Below are 21,478 nucleotides of genomic sequence, written 5' to 3'. Positions count from 1 at the left end.
CCACTGGCTCTGGAGGGGGCAACATGCCCTATGAGCTTCATCCTGCGGAGGATGGGGTGAGTGGAAGGCTTCTCTACTGGTTCTGGAGGGGGCATCGTGCCCAGTGAGCTTCATCCTGGGGAGGATGGGGTGAGTGGAATGCTTCCTCACTGGTTCTGGAGGGGGCATTGTGCCCAGTGAGCTTCATCCTGTGGAGGATGGGGTGAGTGGAAGGCTTCTCCACTAGTTTTGGAGGGGGCATTGTGCCCTGTGATGCAGATCTTGGGGAGTGCAAAGTCACAGTCTATCAGCTAGGTGCCATACCCACGGGATTTGCAGTGGCCAGGGTGCACAACAGCCCATGGATGCAGGACTACACACTGTCCCCCGGTGGAGACAGCTGCCCAGAGGTGGCAGTGGAGGTGCTGCTGGTGGAGTTGGCAGCGGTGGGGGAGGCTCCAGCCCATCTCCTGCAGCCTCGGACAGCTGCCCACTGGGGCTGATGCTGCTGGTGGCGGTGCTGGCAGTGGTGGGGCAGGCTCCAGCCCATCCTCTGCAGCCTTGGACGGCTGCCCACTGGGGCTGCTGCTGCTGGTAGCGGTGCTGGCAGTGGTGGGGTGAGGCTCCAGCCCATCCCATGTAGCCTCAGACGGCTGCCCACAGGGGCTGCTGCTGCTGGTGGCGGTGCTGGCAATGGTGGGGGGAGGCTTGAGTCCATCCCCTGGTGCCTCGGACGGCTGCCAACTGGGGCTTCTGGTGGCGGTGCTGGTAGTGGAGCTGGAGGGAGGAGGCTCCAGCCCATCCCCTGCAGCCTTGCACGACTGCACCACCATGGCTGGTGGTGTGGGCTCAGACTGAGTCCCAGTACCAGGCCTCTTGTCCTTTCTCACTCTGGGTGCAGGCCCCTTGCCCTTTCTTGCAGAAACTGGGGGTGGCTCCTTGCCCTTCCTAGCAGCACTTGGGGCAGGCACCCTTTCCATGTGGCTGCCTGGTGCCCGGGATCCTTTCCCACCACGAGTTGCTGTGGACATTACTGGGCCCAAGGACGAGGTGGCTGAGGTGCTTGCCTGGGTTTTACCCACCCTGGCCTGACGTGAAGGACGGGGGGGAGGGGTATGGAAGAGTCCATGGTGGAGAGGAAAAGCTCCTTAGGGACATTGGGGTGGGAAGAGAGAGAAGGTTTGGGAGTGGAGAAAGAGGGAGTGGTTGTAGGTGTCTGTCTGCAGTGTTTGGGTGCAGGTGCATGGGCCGGATGCTGTTGTGAGGTGGATGGCTGTTGGGTGGGTGTGTGCTTGCGTTTGTGTACTTTGGGAGGAGGGGTCACAGACACAGTGGGAGAGGACACAGGGGAAGTGTGCATGGATGTGGGGGTGGTGACTGCCAGTGAGGGGTGTGTAGTGATGGGTGTGCTGGTGATGGAGGTAGCGGATGAGGATGTAGTGCATGCAGGTGTGAGTGGAGACACTACTGGGAGGGAGGTGGATGAGGATGGGGACACAGTGGAGGCAGTGGATGTTGGTGTGTCTGCATGGGGATGGTGCCTGTGTGAGTGTCTGTGAGATGAAGTGTGGTGCTTGTGTTTGCCTGAGCCACTTTTGAGTGTTGATTTGGGTGAATGCTGGTCTAAAGGTGTGCTTGGGATAGGCTGGGGTTGAAGGGATTGGGACTGGGTAGAGGAAGTTGAAGGGGGGAGGCTAGAAACAAGGACAATGGCTGCCATCAGTGCAGAGGCCAGAGCCTGAAATGCTCTCTGTTGGGCCGCCACGCCAGAGTGAATGCCCTCCAGGTATGCATTTGTATTTTTGCAAATGCCTCTTGACACCCTGGATGGCATTCAGAATGGTTGACTGCCCAACAGTGAGGGATCTCAGGAGGTCAATAGCCTCCTCACTGAGGGCAGCAGGGCTGACTGGGGCAGGGCCTGAGGTGCCTGGGGCAAAGGAGATGCCCACCCTCCTGGGTGAGCAGGCACGGGAAACACGCTGAGGGGCTGCTGGGAGGGCGGTGCTGGTGTGGTGGTGGGGCTGTACCTGTTGTTGGGGTGGGCACAGAGGTGTCCGCCACCGCCAGGGAGCTTCCATCAGAGGAGATGTCGCTGTCTGTAGTGTCCCCTCCTGTCTCCGTCGTGGTGCTCCCCTGGCCGTCCATCCCACTGGTGCCCTCAAACTCGGTAGATTTGGCCTCGAGGCCCATGTGGGATGTGGCTCCCTCGGTCACTGGTGCCTCTGCTCCTCCGCCAGATGATGCTAATGCACACAAGGACAGGGTGACAAAACAAAAAGGGTGGGGAAAGACAGAGGATACACTTGGTCAATGCCAGCAACACCACTACCGTTGGCGTACACAACACATAGGGAGCTGCCCTATGCACTAGGCCATGCACTACCAGTTACAATGTTAGTCACCAGCCCATGGGGGACATGGCATAATGCCATCAGCTACACACCTGAAACCCACAGGACCCTGCCCAGTAGTAGATGCCCACTAACACCACTGGGTTTGGAGTGCTTCAGAGCCTGCCCAACAAGGGACGTACCCTGCCATGTTCGCCCTGTCCTTGGGGCACCCACAGTCCACATCCCCCACCCAGGTAAAACCTTAATGCGCGCCAAATTATGAATCTGAATTTGTACTCACCCCCTTGTGGCTGCTGTGATGCCCTCACGTGCCCATCCAACTCCGGATAGGCCACCGCCAGGATGCGGAACATAAGGGGGGTCAGGGTACGACGGGCACCCCTTCCTCGTTGGGAGGTCAGTCCCAGCTGGGCCTTCGCAGTCTTCTCTGCCCAGTGGCGCAGGTCCTCCCACCGTTTGCGGCAGTGGGTGCTCCGCCTGTCAAAGACCCCCAGGGTCCGCACCTCCTTGGCGATGGCACGCCAAAAACCCTTTTTCTGAGGGGCGCTGACCTGCAGGAAAAATACAGCAGAAAAGGGATTAGTAATACCGTCTGGACCATCACACTCACGGCCCACCATATCCCCTCCATCCACTAACACACATACATTGACCACCATACATGCAGCACTCTGGCCAGGACCCCTCAGCCCCACCCCTACACGGATCTTACACACACAGAAATCCATACATTCATGGCCCATGCATCATGCTCACAGTGTACTCACCTGTTTGTCTGGAGGACCATAGAATAAAGTGTACTGGGGTACGACCTCATCCACCAGTCTCTCCAACTCCTCCGCAGTGAAGGCAGAGGCCCTTTCCCCAGACACATGAGTCATTGTTGCTTCCAGACACAGGTCACAGCAGCACTTGTAGTGTAGGTCCTCTCCTGTTGAAGGTCAGGTAGCAAGTGAGTGAATAGATAGAAAATGGCAGTCACGTCCGCGGCGGTATGTACAGTCACTGCTGACGTACATCACCATTGGCTCCTGGAACCCATAGGGCCCAATGATAACCAATGCAAAGTTGCGTGGTGGTCGTCGGCCGCTTACTGCAGCGGCGCACAACGCCAGCGGACTTACCTCATTTCCACTTGTCCCTCCTCACAGGTCAGGCAGCCGCCATTTCAGGGGGGCACAGGCTATGGCACCTAACTGAGTCACAGCAGACATTGGCACATCAACTGGCTCTCGGATTTACATACTGGTTCTGTAAATGAAAAGATGCATCATTATTGCAATAGATGTGTGAATATGACCCTCTGCTCACCGTTTTCCTCCCTAGGCTTCGACCGCTGAGGATGAATATGAGATGGAGACATCCTCCAGTGTACAGACCCCTGGTGGACCTTGGGACAATGGAGGACAGATACATTATCCTAACCTACAGACTTGATCGGGCCACAATCCAAGAACTGTGTGCCTAATTGGAGCCAGACCTGATGTCAGCTATCCGCCAGCCCATAGGTATCCCCCCTCAAGCGTAGGTCCTGTCAGTGCTCCATTTCCTGGCAAGTGGTTCCTTCCAAACAACAGTGGCAATGGAATCAGGGATGTTTCAGCCGATGTTCTCAAACGTGCTGATCAGAGTGTTGTCTGCCCTGCTGAAGTACATGCGCAGCTACATCGTATTCCCCTGGGTGGAGGATTTGGCCAAGGTGAAAGCTGACTTTTATGTCCTGGGACACATCCCCAGCATCATTGGTGCCATTGATGGTACACATGTAGCATTTGTCCCTCCCCGGAGAAATGAACAGGTGTTCAGGAATAGAAAAGGCTATCACTCTATGAATGTGCAGATGGTGTGTTTGGCTGACCAGTACATCTCCCATGTGAAAGCCAAGTATCAAGGCTCTGTGCATGACGCCTTTATCTTGAGGAATAGCAGCATCTCATATGTGACGACTCAACTCCAGAGGCACCGGGTGTGGCTTATAGGTGAGCCCAAGGTCCCTACCCAGTGTATGTTGGTGTCTGGGTATGGGGTTGTCCCTAAGGGTTAGTGTGTCTAACAGTTGTCCCTCGATGTTTGCAGGTGACTCTGGTTACCCCAACCTCTCATGGCTACTGACCCCAGTGAGGAATGCCAGGACAAGGGCAGAGGAACGTTACAATGAGGCACATGGGGGAACAAGGAGGATAATTGAGAGAACCTTCGGCCTCCTGAAGGCCAGGTTCAGGTGCCTCCATCTGATTGGTGGATCCCTGTACTACTCACCCAAGATGGTGTGCCAGATCATCGTTGCATGTTGCACAACCTGGCGTTGAGACGCTGGGTGCCTTTTCTGCAAGAGGATGAGCCTGGAGATGGTCTTTTGGCAGCGGTGGAGCCTGTGGACTGTGAGGAAGAGGAAGAGGAGGCAGAGGAAGAAGATGTGGACAACAGAAGTAATATCATATAGCGGTACTTCCAGTGACACACAGGTAAGACACTGTAACTTCACATTTCCCTATGTCTATGGCCACTTACTGTACCCTTTGGCATCTCTAATTTCAGATCTCTGTAGCCCACTCTGGCTCCTGGTATGTTTACTGCTGCCCACTACAGGTCATACCAATTTATAAATTACTGTATTTATGAATTGCAATGTTTTCAGAATGTTGTACTAATACATATTTCAATCAATTGACAGACTCTAGATTTGTAGTTGTTCCAAGGGTGTTTATTTAAGTGCTAATAAGTAGAGGGGGATATGCAATGGGCTGTGGTGATTGTGGAGGAATGTCTAGTTAGAGTCCAGTCTCTTGGTATTACAGGTGCATTGTCCAATGGGGCATAGGAAGGGGGGTAATGGCAGTTCAAGGTGGACAGGGTGACAGAGTGGGACACAAGGGTGACAATCAGGAGAGTCTTATTTCCTGGCGGGGATCTTGGCAATGTTCTCTGGCTTCTGCCTGGATCGCAGGGACCGTTTGCGGGGTGGTTCTCCTTCTGCAGGGGGTGGGGGGCTGGTGGCCTGTTGTTCCAGTGGGTGGGGCCCGCTGTCCACTAGCGCCGGCTGAGGGCTGTTCATCAGTGTGGCTAGTGTCAGGGGCCCGTTGGTGTGCCACTGCCACCCTCATGGTGTTGGCCATGTCACCCAGCACCACTTCAATGGTGACCAGAATGGTTTGGAAGTGTTTGAGGTCCTCCCTGATCCCCAAGTACTGTCCCTCCTGCAGCGGCTGGGTCTCCTGCAAATTTGCCAGTATCTGGCCCATGGTCAACTGGGAATGGTGGTATGCTCCCATTATCCCTGCAAGTGCCTCCTAGAGAGTGGGTTCCCTGGGCCTGTCCTCCCCCTGTCGCACAGCAGTCCTCCCAGCTTCCCTGTTGTCCTGTGCCTTTGTCCCCTGAACCGTGTGCCTACTGCCACTGACCCCAGGTCCCCGATTGTCATGGGTGTGTGGGGTTGCCTTGGGTCCCTGTAATGGTGGACACACTGCTGATTGACATGTCCTGGGGACAGTGGCATGGGCCCGCGGGGTGGGTGCTGTGCTGGTGTTTCCACAGGGGGGAGGCTTTGTGGTGGGTTGGGACTGTGGCAGTGTAACCGACTGTCCAGAGGTCCCTGATGGGCCAGGTTGGTCATCGTAATCGAGGCGTGCAGAGTTGCTGTCATCACTGTGGGGCTCTTCTGGGGGGTAGGGGGGGGGGACTGGATGTTGCTGGCAACTCCTCTCCGGTGACGTTGAGTAGGGGTCCTGTGGGGATGCAAATACAGTGTTATTGTATCTGTGTGTGCCATCTTGTGCATGGGTGTGTTTCCCTGTATGGTTGTGATTGCCATGTCAGCTTTCCCTTGTGTGTGTGGTGATTGTGTGGGCTAGGTGATTCTCTCTAATGGGCATACTGTGGAGATGGGTGTCCATGCAGGTCTGTGATGGGGGTCCGTGGATTGGAGTGGCATGCAGGGCTTGGTATTGGGATGGATGGGTTGTGATAGTGGGGTATGTTTGAGGTGGTGGAGTGATGGGGGTGAGGGTAGGGGTAGGAGTTTGTGATGGCATGCAGGTAGGGTGGGGGATATAGTAGTAAAGATTTGACTTACCAGAGTCCAGTCCTCCTGCTACTCCTGCAAGGCCCTCAGGATGCATGATCGCCAAGACTTGCTTCTCCCATGTTGTTAGTTGTGGGGGAGGAGGTGGGGGTCCAGCGCCAGTCCTCTGTACAGCTACCTGGTGTCTTGAAACCACAGAACGCACCTTCCCCCGTAGGTCATACCACCTCTTCCTGAAGTCATCCCTTGTTCTGGGGTGCTGTCCCACGGCATTGACCCTGTCCACGATTCTCCGCCATGGCTCCATCTTCCTTGCAATGGACGTCTGCTGCACTAGTGATCCGAATAGCTGTGGCTCTTCCCGGATGATTTCCTCCACCATGACCCTTAGCTCCTCCTCTGAAAACCTGGGGTGTCTTTGGGGTGCCATGGATGTGGTGTGAGTGATCTGTGTGAGGCTGTGTGGGGTGATATGTGGGGTGATGTGTTCTGGTGTGTGCTGTGAGGTGCGTGGATGGTGTATGGGTGATGGTACTCTGTGGCTCAGATTGAGTGGGTGTTCCTGGCTTGTCTCTCTCTCTGCTGGCAATCTTTTTTTTTGGTTGAAAGGGTTGTGGGTAATGTGGGTGTGTGTTTTATAGTGGTCTGAGTGTGTGGGTGTGTGTATGTGTGTCAGGTGTGTGTAGTTTGAATTGTCCGATGTGGTGTAGTTTTATTAGTGTGTGTTTATTTTGAGCGCGGAAGTCTGTACCCGCAATGGTTTACCGCGGTTGAAAGACTGCCCCAGTGATTTGTGGGTCCTGATACCGTGGGTGTATTTCTGTTGGTGTAACGGTGTGGGTTTTGGTACCGCCAGTTTATCACTGACCTTTGGTCTGGTGGACTTGTGTGGGTGTCTGTATAGTGGTGTATTCCTCTGTGTGGGTCATAATACCCGTATCGGTATATCGCTGCGGTCACGTTATGTTGGCGCCCGTCAGCACGGCGGTAGGCGGCATTTACTACCAGGGTTCTAATGAGGGCCTTAATCTTACTCTGACTCCACAATACCTTTACCTCCTACAGGCACTCACTCCCTTCCAATGGTCCTCCCACTTCATACAATAGTTAGGCCTCACCCTCACATATTCCTTGCCCATATGGACTAGAGCTAACTGGCTGCGATATTGCAGGGCAATACTGAAAGGCCTCTGCCACTGGGGAACGCTCCAAATCTCATTACTAGGTTGCATTAGCGTTGTAAAGATAAATATCCTCCCACAATTACTCTACCTCTTTCAATCATTGCCCACCTCTATCCCCTCCGGCGAATTCAAGCAGATTCAGGGCGATCTACGCTTATTTATCTGGAAGGGAAAGAGCCCCCGTGTATCCACTGCAGTACTCATGCTCCCCAAAAATGAGGGTGGGCTTGCCTGTCCCAATCTACCAGACAACTATTGGGAGGCTGACTAGCGCTACCTCTCCGAGTGGGTGGTACACGAGAGCAGAGAACACTGGGTACACATGGATAGGGCTGTTACCTGCCACCTACTCTGGGATCTTGCACAGCGCTTGAGACAGCTCCACCCTCGTAGTGCCTATGTAGCACAGTGTTGGAGATATGAGACACCCTGGCCATAGCGTGGGGCCCAACTACATTTCCATCCCCAAACACTCCCATTGCACGTAACCCTGACTTCACACCAGCCCTTACTTGGGATTCTTTCCAGGCTGGATGCAGTACGAATATAGAATCCTTCAAGTCCTATTCAAGGCGAGACTCTCAAATTGTTCAACCAGTGCAAAGCCGAGTTTCACCTCTCTGACTCTGCCCACCACCAATACTTCCAGTTGTGGCACTGGGATCTACAACCCCCAAAGCACTGGCCCCTACCCTCTCCCGCACCCCTTTTGAGACCTTTGTCTGGGGAACCAACGGCACCCATGGCCTGGTGTCAAAGACATAAGACATTCTCTAGCGGTCACGCCTCGTACCTTATCATTCATATCAGAGGAAGTGGACTCAGAATGATTCTCCAGATACCACACAGCAATAGTGGGAACAGGTATGAAGGGTCATCCGCACATCCACAGGTGTTGCCCCTAACAAGAAACAGCATACAAGATCATGCTCCAATGGTACTACACTCCCACCTGCTTACACCCTATCTACCCTGCGGACTCCGCCTTGTGCTGGTGCTGTGGTATATAAGAGGGCGACTTTCATCATTTCTGGTGGGCATGCCCGTCTCTCACCATTTTCTCAAAGGAGAACTTTGAGCCATGTCAAGGGCCCGGTGCTGGCAGATCACAATCATAATGGGGATACCCCCCCGACTCACTGGCAGAAATAACACACGCAGATGGGTACCTTATAAGTCACATGACTGGAGCGGCCAAATAGCTAATAGCCTGAGCCTTGAAGTCTCCAACCACCCCTCCGATACCATCCTTGTTCACACTACAGCTATGGAACAGATGACACACAACTAGGCCTTCACTGATCAAAAGTTCCTGCGCAGGTGGAAGCCTCTTATTGATTACATGCCCTGACGAGAATACCTATGCTAACACAAAAAGAGGGACCGGGAGTATTTCTGGTCCAGTGTACAATCTCCCTGTAATAATGATTATATAAAGGTACACTGTTCCAAAGACACAAAATATGGGAAGAAATAAGATGAAAACAGGGGAGACCTGAAATCTCAGGAGCAAGAGCCCTCAAGCATCACTCTGGATGACTGGTATCATCATCGGAAATAGCTCCTCACTAGGCCGGCACTGCAATGCCTAGTGGGCATCCCGTAGTGGGGGCTCTCAGCCGAATTTTTGAGATAGTGACTGGAAAGTTCAATAGTACAAAATAAGGGTGCAGCGAGTCACCACCCAAAGCAAAAAAGAAGTGAAAGAGGTTCTAAAATTGGTTATTCATCCATAAACTTCATCATTTAATCGGTCTAGTATAACAAGGATGAAGACCATGGTTAAAAGCAATTTTGAAAGTGAAATTGAGGATTATGCTCAAATATCTTCCAAAAAGTCAATAAATGTGCTAGAGTGTCCTAAAAAAATTAATTAAAGGAAACCTCTATATGATGGTCGACATGTTTCGCGTCTATTGGTCTATCCAGATCCACTGACGCTTCATCAGGACCTACATGACTTGGTAAGTAAACCTCTTTAGAAATATATGAAAACCGGTCACTTACTTTAGTTGACTGGTTATAGAGGTACCCACCCCCTACTCGAGAACAGGTTCCATGGGTAAGGCGTCTCTAGGACTCAGGGTGACAATATTAGTGCACCGGTCCTGTTGTGGGACCTACCCGATCATTAGAATACCTATGCTTTCAGCCCCCCAGGTTTCGAGCCCGACATCTGTTTGATTCATTAGACTAGGGGCAATTGCCCCCCTCTCTGTGGCACCCATTGGTATTACTTGATCCACATTGTCGCGGATCTTAGCCTTCCCCCACAATTCTGCTGAGGCAAACACCGTCTGGAGACCTGGAGCCTTTTCCCAGTTTTGTTGTACCCCGGTTTGATTCTCCCACTTTCTAATTAGACATACAAAGATATCAGAGCGCAGTACTGAAGACCACTTGCCAGTTCTGTAACTACTTGAACTTTCAGGTGCATATGACACAAGTGATCACACTATGGTATTGTAATAGTACAAAGTCTGGGAAGGAATCACCCAGATCATAGCAACATGTACCAGCAAGGGTCTAATGGAGTACCATATGTCTCAGTACTCCTGATGCTGATATTTAGCTTATAAAAGTATCCCTTGGCTCAGGATCTAGTACAGCAAAATCTACAATCTTAAATGTATGAAATACCCAGATCCATGTTCAAATTGAGGAATCTCAGAAAGGTCAAAATAAAGTCATATATTGTTTTCACCACATTTACCTATACATGCTAGAAAATTATCTTTGCCTCAAGGGAGCAAAGATGAAATCCTCATCCTAGGAACAAACCAAAAATCAATCCAATTAGAATGGCCACAAATTTTGGGTGGTCCACCATCTCCAACCATAAGGCAAAACATTTGGGAGATCTATTTAACATCAACAAATCTTTCAATCCCAAGTTGTTGTTGTGGTCTAGGATGTGCATTTACAGCATCTGAAAGATCGTTTCTCCTTTTCCATTCCACCCATTAAAATTAAATGGAAGTGCCAAGACCTTTGGGTTTGGATGGCTGGGCTACTAGTATGTGGTATGCCCTGGATTTCTCAAAATAGTGGACCCAATAAATGCAGCAATTGTGCAATCAAGCAGTCATACTGTGCATGAATTCCTGAAGAAGTGGTTGTGTAAGCTAGCACTTGGCTACTTGGTGAAGAGTAAAGCAATGTTCAAGTTTTATGTAATGAAAACAAACCTTATAGCAAGAAAAGTGCAGGTTGCAAGCAAATCTTATTACAGCCCAGCTAGTCATCTCCAGTCAGTTACAGTCCAGTAGATTACCCCAAAAACTACCAGTGCATGAATTATGGAGTTAGATCCCCAGGTAGTCAAGAGGCAGAGTTGATCACAACCTTGGGGCCAGAATCCAACTGCATGCACTACTGGAAACTCTTAAAAATGTAGTTATTCAATTGACCTTTAACTGGACAACAGAAATGGTGGTAGGGAGTGAGTGATATCATAATGGGGTCATGTACTTTTGATTCTAGGACTTCTCATATGCCATAGTCATGAACACGCAGCTTGAGCTATACATCACTCTAAGGTAACTATGAATCAACATACAGTGATATATGTACAACCAACAAAATAAACAAATACACCATTTTGCTCTGGTTAGGAAAGAATAAAATGTAATTCCTTCTGTAGATATGACCACGCAGCAGTAGGTTTTCAACTTTCTTCAGTATGAAAGCATTGTGTGACTTGATTGGATCCCCTACATTTTATTTCCTTGAATGCTTTGCAAACATCAGACCTATTGTGAACGTTTCACAAATATGTTAAAACAACCCAGCAGGTCCATCTTAGCCCTTTGGTAAATACCACTATGGACACATTTACAAGCTTGAGTGGAAGGAACATACAAGTTATGACTCACTCATCTGCCTCAGTGTACCTGGACATAATGCACTTTGGGCATGTAACATCCTGCCAGAAGCTTTGATTTATTGTTCTAAGTTCTGATAACCTTCACACACACACACGAAAGCCACACTGCTATTTTTAAAGGCTGTATTTCAAATCAATTTTAAAGTAGAATAAATGCAAGAGTATAATTGCAGAAATAATTTGTAGAAAACATTGTATCGAACGTGAAAACACAGAAAAGAAGAGCACCCATTTTAGGGTGCCTTTTCAAGAATCCCTACATGCTCAATCTTTAGCACCAAAGGTTGTGCCATAACAAGGATTCCGGACACACAACTTCACGTACTTTTCCATTCTGTGGGCCTGACTTCAGGTCAAAGACAATTATATCTCTCTTGTAAAAACGTTATGGGACAAAGGGTACAGGCAATCTAAGTACAGCTCAGCAAGGAGCCACCCTGAAATGGTATGTGTCCTTTACTAAACATCCAAAACCACGCAGCACCTTTAACACGTAGGTAAGTACCATGCAGGACATTTTTAGGTGCCTTACAATGGAGACAAGTTATTACCTGTTGCCACTGGGTAGTTATAGTTGGGACCATGTTTCAATAGAAAAAACATTTTTGGGTTTGCTAATAACTTTGGTGCCATTTGATAAATCTTCACAAGACTTTTCTAAAAAAGTCTCATCCACTGCAAGTTTGCTCCTGGAAAGTTTTGGATGATCTATCAAAAGGGGGCTGAGAAAAAAGAGGGGGTCTCATTCAATTTTCTTTAGGAACTTTATACACAGCTATAGCCAAAACTACTGAATGAACTCACACCAAATGTGGCAGAAAGCTGTATGTTGGTCCCGAAAGCAGGCTTTTTATGATTTATGAAATCCATTCAGTGTTTTTTTGAGATATTAAGGATCAAAAATGTTGTATATTTCACTCCACAGAGGGTCCATGGGCCAACAGATCTAGAGGTAAGTTCTGACTGACTGCCACCAAAATAACAACAATGTGGTGGCAGCCATCTTAGGACTCAGAACTCAGTCCCTTGTCCTTGATGACACTTAAATAAAAGGATATAAGGTAGCAGGGTAGGGACACCCTGTCCTCTTTGCCCTATTGGAGTGGTCCCAGCGGGACTCCCCCCTTCTCTGGGCAAAAATAATTTTTGTAAAACATTTTTACCACAGATTTATGGTGAACCCATGAATGTACTGCAATTTTTCTCCCAAAGTGCAGGATGACATTGTTTCAAAAAATGAACCCCTCGGGTGGCCTGGGGCCCAGATGGCAGCATAAGGGAGGGGATAAGGGCCCCCCAATCTAAGCCTCTCTGAAGTCCTGGGGATCAAATCCACCAGGCCCAACAGTAAATTAAACAGAAGGAGGTGCAGCCCTTCTCCTTGAGCCTACAAAGTCCCCGAAGACCCCATTCCCTAGGGCCAAAATTATTTAAAGGTGGGGTGGGGCATAAGGCTCCCATCACCTGGGGTCAATACAGAATTAAGTGGGAGGGGTGTGCCACCCTCTCTCTAAGACTCACCAAGGCCCCAGGTACTCCATCCCCTGGGCAGTCTCAATCATTGTGTCTCGGGTAGCACACCCCTGGGTGAAAGAGCTTCTGTGGTTTCAAAAAACAAACCTCCCCAGTGTGGGCCGGGGACCAGTGGGTGGCAAAATTTACTTTGTTGGGAGGGGGCATATGGCCTCCCCTCTCCAGGCCTCCCTGAGTCCTCAGCGTCTCCATTCCCAGGGGTAGGATCAATGCTTCTGTCCCATGGAGCCCACCACCAGGACAATACTTCCCTACCTGCAAGAGCACGGGCATGGGAAAAATGTGTGCTCCCACCCAGTAAGATTTGTAGAAATGCTCCTGTCGGGTGGGAACACACATTTTTTTCCCTGCCTGCAGTCTTACAGGCAGGGACACTGAGATTGCTCCCGCCCGTTAAGATCAGAAAGAAATCCTTCTCCCACCGGAGCAAAGAGCTCTTCATCTGCACTCAGGAGGGTTGCATGCAGGGGAGTGGGCAGGGCCACAGGTCGCCATGGGGCTCCATCCACAGTCCCCAATGAAAATTGCTTGTGAGTACCCACCTTAGGACCGGGGGGATGGGGACCTCAGGGTTAGTATTGACTCAGGGAGGAAGGTCACACACCCCTTCCCCTTAAAATGAATTTCAGCCCCAGGGGGTGGGATCCTTGGGGGGCAGTATTGGCTTAGGGAGGGGGTCTGCATGTCTCCTCCCCTTTGAATGTATGTTAGCCCCAGATTATAGGGTCCCTGTGGCCAGTATTGGCTCAGGGAAGGGGACTGCACACCCAGGACCACATTTTAAATCTTTCTGTGGCTCTGCAGATCCAGCCCATGGCCCAGTGTAGCACCCTGGGACATGATGTTGGAATTATAGATGCAGGGCACTTAAAAAGAACAAACAAATGGGGGTTGGGTGCCCCCAGGGGGTGGATGCAGGGCCTGAATGCAGCCCAGGCCCTGTGCCCAACCCCATGTCACAAATGGCAGTTAAAACATAACATTTTAAAACAACAATACGACTGAAATTCACAGTCATAGTTATCTCAAGTAACTATAACTTGTGCCCTCCCCACTACTTACCCCACATATTATATCACTCATGACATGACCTATGACATCATTGATAGCATGACTGCAACATTTGAAATGGCATAATTGATGTAAAGACTGTGCATGGCTAAGGTGAAAGTTATAGTTACATGAGGACACAGAATTATAATTACTTGCAATAATTGTAACTGGTGAATATCAGTGGTTATTTTTGTTTGTTTAAAATGGTATATTTTAACTGAGATTTTCACATAACTATAATGTCCCTTTAAACTTTGTTTTTTTCCAGTGAATATATATATACATATATATATATATATATCAACAACAACATTCATGAAATTCTTCACGAACAACCGCACTCCGGGATCTCTTATTTCAAAAGATTCATTTATTCAGGCTCCATTATCTTAGTTTACAGCTCAACAATCACCCGCCCAACGCGTTTCGGTCTGAGAGACCTTGATCACGGGCATTTCCGGTAAGGGGTTCCTGTTTCCACATTTATATCTCCAAATAACACATTTAAGCCCAACATATTTCTAAATACACTTTAAAACTGCTTCTCTCTGCTTATTAAGCTTAACAACTACACTCTGCACAACTAAAACTCGCCCATAATTTCCAAATGAATTCAGTTATTGACTAGTGCACTATAAGCTTATAATGCTGCATTCTGGGAGTTGTAGTTACCGCCAAACAAAAACCATTTAACCAATATGTTGGTACACCTCATAAATGTGTGTATGTGACATAATATCCGTTTCTCACCCCATAATAAAAAAACTAAAATATCAACCAAACTGAATATTAGCTGCAAGTGCTTCAAGATAGAACAAACTGTGTTTTTGTAGTTATTTACAGTGGCTACCATAAGAAATTACAAATGTACAAATAATTCCTCATCCTGATTCATCCCCAGAGGGGTCAGAGTTTGAATCTCCAAGATGTGTTTAGACTCTAATTGTCGTAGTCTCTTTTCTCTATCCCCTCCTCGTTCACTTATGGGGACATGGTCGATTGCATAAAAAGTTGTTGTTTCCCATTGGCTATCATGTGCCAGCTCCATATGTTTAGCTGTGGCATAACTTCTGTCTGTGTTGATGGTGGCACAAATATGCTCAAGGATCCTTTTCTTCGTTTCACATATGGTGCTCCCAACATACTTTAAACCACAGCGGCATTCAATAACATATACTGTAAACCGGCTCTTACAAGTAATATATTGTTTGATGCTTTTTTATGACACCATTACCAATGGTGTATTCCTTAGTGTTTTTCGCAATTTTACACGCCTTACAATTGCCACATTTTCAGAAACCTGTTTTTTTGAGCCAGTTGCCCCTTTTCTGAGAGCTAAAATGACTTTTAGTTATTCTGTCCCACAAATTTCGTGCCCTTCTAAAAGTCATTTGAGGAAAATCTCGCATAATCTCCTTTACTATAGGATCCAATTGGAGAATAGACCAGTGTTTTGTTAGAATCTTTTGTAACTGGGAGACTTTATTGAAATATGTTGTAATGAAACGTATGTGATCCTCCGATTGACCTTTCAACACAGAAGTTGTTTTATTAACTAAGGGGGTGATTCTAACCCTGGCGGTCGGTGATAAAGCGGCGGCCAAACCGCCAACAGGCCGGCGGTCCAAAAAATGGAATTCTGACCCTGGCGGGAACCGCCAACATAGCCCGCCACTTTAACACTCCGACCGCCACGGCGGGACCGACAAACAGCGCGGCGGTCACTGCCAACAGGCAGGCGGCAGACAATGTACCGCCCACACTATCATGACCCACCAATCCGCCACCTTTTCCGGGGCGGGAGCCCCGCCGATAAAAACACGGCGGAAACAGACTACGAATGTGAAAACGCTCACCTCTACGCACTCCACGAGTACGGAGGACAGCATGGAACCCGAATTGAACATCATACCTGCTCTCGTCTACCTGCTCATCTACCACGAGTACGAACTCCGGCGCAGACGTCAACGGTGAGTACAGCACCTACGACACACGGGAGGGGGGAGGACGAAAGGTTACGGGCACACACATATGCAACCCCCCCCCCCCAATATGTACACACCAATGCAGAGCAACAAGTCACAGTGACACCAACCAAACCCCGTAAAAAATGCAATGACATTTCAAACTTGTCAATAAATATTTATGTCCAAAATAGCCTTGGATAAGTAGTGGTCAACTAGCCAGAATATTTACATTTATAAAGTCAATATACACAGCAGTGGACAACTGCAGAAATCAGTCCTGCACATTTTACGTAGTAACGATTTGTCCGTGGGCCAAAGTGTAGCAACACAAGGGCAAAGCCCACACACGAGACCTGAGTCCTTTGGAGAGAACACTGCAGGGGCATCTGATGACAAAACTACAGGCACCTCAGGGGGAAGGGAAGGGGGGGCACCTCAGCCACATGAGTCCACTACGCAAGACCCACGAAGGGGCCACCATGCCCACTGCCATATCCTGGGGAGTGCTTGACAGGAGGGGCCCAGCGGAGCGGTGCTTGACAGGAGGGGCCCAGCGGAGCGGTGCTTGAGACGGCGGGGCCCAGCGGAGCGGTGCTTGAGACGGCGGGGCCCAGCGGAGCGGTGCTTGACAGGAAGGGCCCAGCGGAGCGGTGCTTGACAGGAGGGGCCCAGCGGAGCGGTGCTTGACAGGAGGGGCCCAGCGGAGCGGTGCTTGAGACGGCAGGGCCCAGCGGAGCGGTGCTTGACAGGAAGGGCCCAGCGGAGCGGTGCTTGACAGGAGGGGCCCAGCGGAGCGGTGCTTGAGACGGCGGGGCCCAGCGGAGCGGTGCTTGAGACGGCGGGGCCCAGCGGAGCGGTGCTTGAGACGGCGGGGCCCAGCGGAGCGGTGCTTGACAGGAGGGGCCCAGCGGAGCGGTGCTTGACAGGAAGGACCCAGCGGAGCGGTGCTTGACAGGAGGGGCCCAGCGGAGCGGTGCTTGAGACGGCGGGGCCCAGCGGAGCGGTGCTTGAGACGGCGGGGCCCAGCGGAGCGGTGCTTGACAGGAGGGGCCCAGCGGAGTGGTGCTTGACAGGAGGGGCCCAGCGGAGCGGTGCTTGACAGGAAGGGCCCTGTTCAGCGGTGCTCTTCTGCACGGCGGGGCCCTCTTCAGCGGTGCTCTTCTGCACGGCGGGGCGCTGTTCAGCGGTGCTCTTCTGCACGGCGGGGCCCTCTTCAGCGGTGCCTGTCTTCACGGCGGGGCCCTGTTCAGCGGTGCTCTTCTGCACGGCGGTGCCCTCTTCAGCGGTCCTCTTCCAGGAAGTCTAGGGAGCCAGACCTGGGCTGGACACCCTGATCACTCGCCCTCCGAATGTGCAGTGGCAGGCCCCTTCGGGGACGGAGTCCTGGGCCCTTTGCTGTCGTCCCTTGCAGGCGGGATGGGGCTTGCGGGGCCCTCCAGCTCCGCGCCCCTGATGGATGACCTCTCCGCCCTGCTGCCCTTTCGCTCCTTAGATGGGGCTCTCGAGCCCTTGCCTCCCCTGGCTGTTGTGGCAGGTGAAGTGGCCGTTGTTGGCTCCTTGGGGGCAGCCGTTTCAGTCCTCTCACGGCGGCCCTTCACTTTACGTGTCCTCTTGCCTGGGGGTGGGCTGGATGTCCCCTTGCTGCTCAGTGAAGTGTCACTGCCGCCAAAGGGTGGACTCCAGAAGCCATGCACCACTTGGACCCTCGATGCTGGGCTGGTGGTGGCTGAGGTGCTCTTGGGACTCTTAACCGAAGGAGGGGGTGGGTCAGGGGAGGGAAAGAGGTTAAGATTAGAGAGGTAACATTTCTTAGGACCAAGGTAAAGGGTAGGAGTAGTGGTGATGGAAGTGGAGGAAGAGGATGTGGTTGTAGGAGAGTCAGGTGTGCTGTCTTTGGGTGCAGGTGACTGAGGCGTAGGCTGTCGTGAGGTGGTTGGCTGTTGTTTGGGTGTCTGCCTGCGTTTATGTGTCTTGGAGGAGGGGGTGACAGACACAGTGGGAGAGGACACAGGGGACGTGTAGATGGCAGTGGGGGTCGTGACTGCACGTGTGAGGACTGTAGTGGAGGGTGTGCTGGTGATGGAAGCACTGGCTGATGGTGATGTGCATGCAGGTGTGAGTGTAGACGTCACAGGGAGGGAGGAGGGAGACGAGGAGGAGGGGGACACAGAGGTGGTAGTGACTGTTGGAATGTCTGCATCTGGGTGTTGCTTGCGTGAATGCTTGTGGGTTCTGTGGTGCTTGTGTCTGGATGAGCTGCCCTTGGGTGTTGAGGTGTGTGCAGGCTGGTCTGATGGTGTGGATGGGATAGGCTGAGGGACAGGAGACAGAGAAAGGGTGGAGGCAGTTAGAAGAGGGAGGCTGGAGACAGGGACAATGGCTGCCGTCAGTGCTGAGGCCAGAGCAGTGAACGATCGTTGATGGGCAGCCTGACCCGAATGAATGCCCTCCAGGTAGGCATTGCTCCGATGCACCTCCCTTTCCACCCCCTGGATGGCATTCAAAAGGGTAGTCTGCCCAACAATGAGCGTCCTCACGAGGTCAATGAGCTCCGCACTGAGAGCAGCAGGGGTAACTGGGGCAGGGGCTGAGGTGCCTGGGGCGAAGGAGACGCACGCCTTCCTGGGCGAGCGGGCACGGAGCGAAGGCTGAGGGGCTGCTGGGAGGGCGGAGCTGGAGCGCTGGGTGGCGGCTGTACCTGTGGAGGCGGGGGGCCCGGATGTTGCCGCCCCCGCTAGGGAGCTCCCAAACGAGGACGTGTCTGTGTCGCTGGTGTCTTCACCGGTCCCCGTTGTGGTGCTCCCCTCGCCCTCCGGATCACTGGTGCCCTCGGTGTCTGTTCCAGTGCCCACCGGGGCATTGTGACTTGCAGCTCCCTCGTGCTCCGACGCCAATTCTCCTCCCCCTGATGATGCTGATGCACAAGAAGACAAAGAATAAGGGTGGGGGGAGAAATAATACAAAGTTGAGTGTATGCCTTGTCAATACCGTTGGCGGAGAGGACAGACACAGGTGCCTCATGCACTAAGCCGCGAAATTGGGGTACACTACTCAGTACTTCTGACTAGGCCAACAGGTCTTGGGACAACAGACGCGCACATGGGTGATGCAGGACCAAGGATAGCTGTACTTGGCACCCTACAGAGGTGGGGGGCGGGGGCACAGGGCCATGTCTAAGGGAGGGGACTACACTACAGAAAGCGCTCTGGCCTAGTGTCACCCACGGCCCTCCTCCCCCACCCAGACGCCTCAACTGCGCTTAAGGATAGCAGAATGTGCAGGTACTCACCCCCTTGTGTCTGCTGTGATGTCCTCAAGCGCCCATCCAAATCAGGGTAGGCCACCGCCAGGATCCGGGACATCAGGGGGGTCAGGGTACGACTGGCACCCCTCCTAGGTCGGGAGGCCATCCCCAGCAGTGACTCGGCGGTCTTTCGGGTTCCGCGGCGGATGTCCTCCCACCTCTTGCGGCAGTGGGTGCCCCGTCTGGTGTAGACCCCCAGGGCCCGGACTTCCTTGGCGATGGCACGCCAAATGTCGATTTTCTGATGGGCGCTCACCTGTTAGACATGTACAGGGTGGGAAAGAGAAAACGTGAATTTTCGGCATGTTTGGAGTACATGCCCCCCCCTCCCCAACCTTGCCATGTGGCCCATTCTCTCATCTGTCGTGCGTTGCAGTCCTCATTTTCTCCCCACCCCAACAACTTACATCCACCCCACTCCACACAACCATAACCCATTCAATGTGCATTCAGTGTACTCACCTGTTGGTCTGGAGGACCGTAGAGTAGCGCATACTGGGGGAGGACCCCATCCACTAGTTTCTCCAACTCTTCAGACGTGAAGGCAGGGGCCCTTTCCCCAGTCGCAGCAGCCATTGTCACTTCCAGACCGAGGTCACAGCAGCACTTGCAGTATAGGTCCTCTCCTGTGGATGATCAGGTATCGAGTGATTAGGCAGATAGAAAATGGCGGTCACGGCCACGGCGGTGCGTACCGCGGCGGTGCGTATCGCGACCGCCGGCGCACATCGTCATTGGCTCCTGAATCCCATAGGGTTCAATCTTAACCAATGCGGGTTCGTATAGCGGTCTTCGACCGCCTACCGCCACGGTGTGCCACGCCAGCGCATTGACCTCACATCCCATTGTCCCACTTCACCGGTCAGGCAGCCGCCATTTCAAGGGCCCACATGGCTTAATTTCAACTGCGTAACACAGGCCTAGGCCTTGCATTGCCACACATCCAAACATAGCCATCCATACCTTTTCGTGTACTGTGCATGCAGTGGTGAACGTACCTGTGACTTGCTTGACTCTGTGCTCCATGTTGTCCTTCCTAGGCACCGTCCGCTGGGACTTGCGAGGAGAAGGATGAATCCTCGCGTGTACCGCCCGCTGGTGGACCTGTCGACAATGGAAGAACGCCACATCATACTACGATACCGGCTTGACCGAACCACTATACATGAACTGTGTGCCCAGCTGGAGCCAGACCTGATGTCCCCCATCCGCCAACCCACAGGAATTCCCCCTCTAGTGCAGGTTCTGTCAGTCCTCCATTTTTTGGCAAGTGGCTCATTCCAGACAACAGTGGCCATGTCATCTGGAATGTCTCAGCCTATGTTTTCAAAAATCTTGTCTAGAGTGTTGTCTGCCCTGACGAAACACATGCGGCGCTACATTGTATTCCCTGAGGAGGTTGATTTGGCCACTGTGAAGGGTGATTTTTATGCCCTTGGACATATCCCCAACATAATTGGTGCCATTGATGGGACCCATGTGGCTTTAGTACCCCCAAAAGACGATGAGTAGGTGTACAGAAACAGGAAAAGTTACCATTCGATGAACGTCCAGGTGGTCTGTTTGGCTGACCAGTACATCTCCCATGTGAATGCCATGTTCCCTGGGTCAGTGCATGACGCGTATGTGATGCGAAATAGCAGCATCCCTTATGTGATGGAACAGCTACAGAGACAACGTGTGTGGCTAATTGGTGACTTTGGTTACCCCAACCTGCCTTGGCTATTGACCCCAGTGAGGAATCCCCGGACCAGGGCAGAGGAACGGTACAATGAGGCCCATGGGCGAACTAGGAGGGTCATTGAAAGAACCTTTGGCCTCCTGAAGGCCAGGTTTAGGTGCCTACATATGACAGGGGGATCCCTGATGTACTCACCAAAGAAGGTGTGCCAGATCATCGTGGCCTGCTGTATGCTTCACAATCTGGCATTGCAACGTCAGGTGCCCTTCCTGCAGGAGGATGGTCCAGATGGTGGTGTTGAAGCAGCTGTGGAGCCTGCGGAGAGTGAAGAGGAGGAAGACGAAGAAAACGACCCAGACAACAGGGACAGAGTTATCCTACAGTATTTTCAGTAGCACACAGGTAGGAATCTCCCACGCCATTTACCATTTAGTGAATGCCCCCTGCATCTTTACTTTGTGTATTGCCCCCCAGTTCTTTTGACCTGAAGTTTACTTTTCCCTTCCCTTTTCA

This window comes from Pleurodeles waltl, chromosome 5 (assembly GCF_031143425.1).
Source record: "Pleurodeles waltl isolate 20211129_DDA chromosome 5, aPleWal1.hap1.20221129, whole genome shotgun sequence".
NCBI classification, from domain to species: domain Eukaryota; kingdom Metazoa; phylum Chordata; class Amphibia; order Caudata; family Salamandridae; genus Pleurodeles; species Pleurodeles waltl.
The sequence above is the reverse complement of the archived record's forward strand: the minus strand, read 5'-3'. Positions refer to the sequence as shown.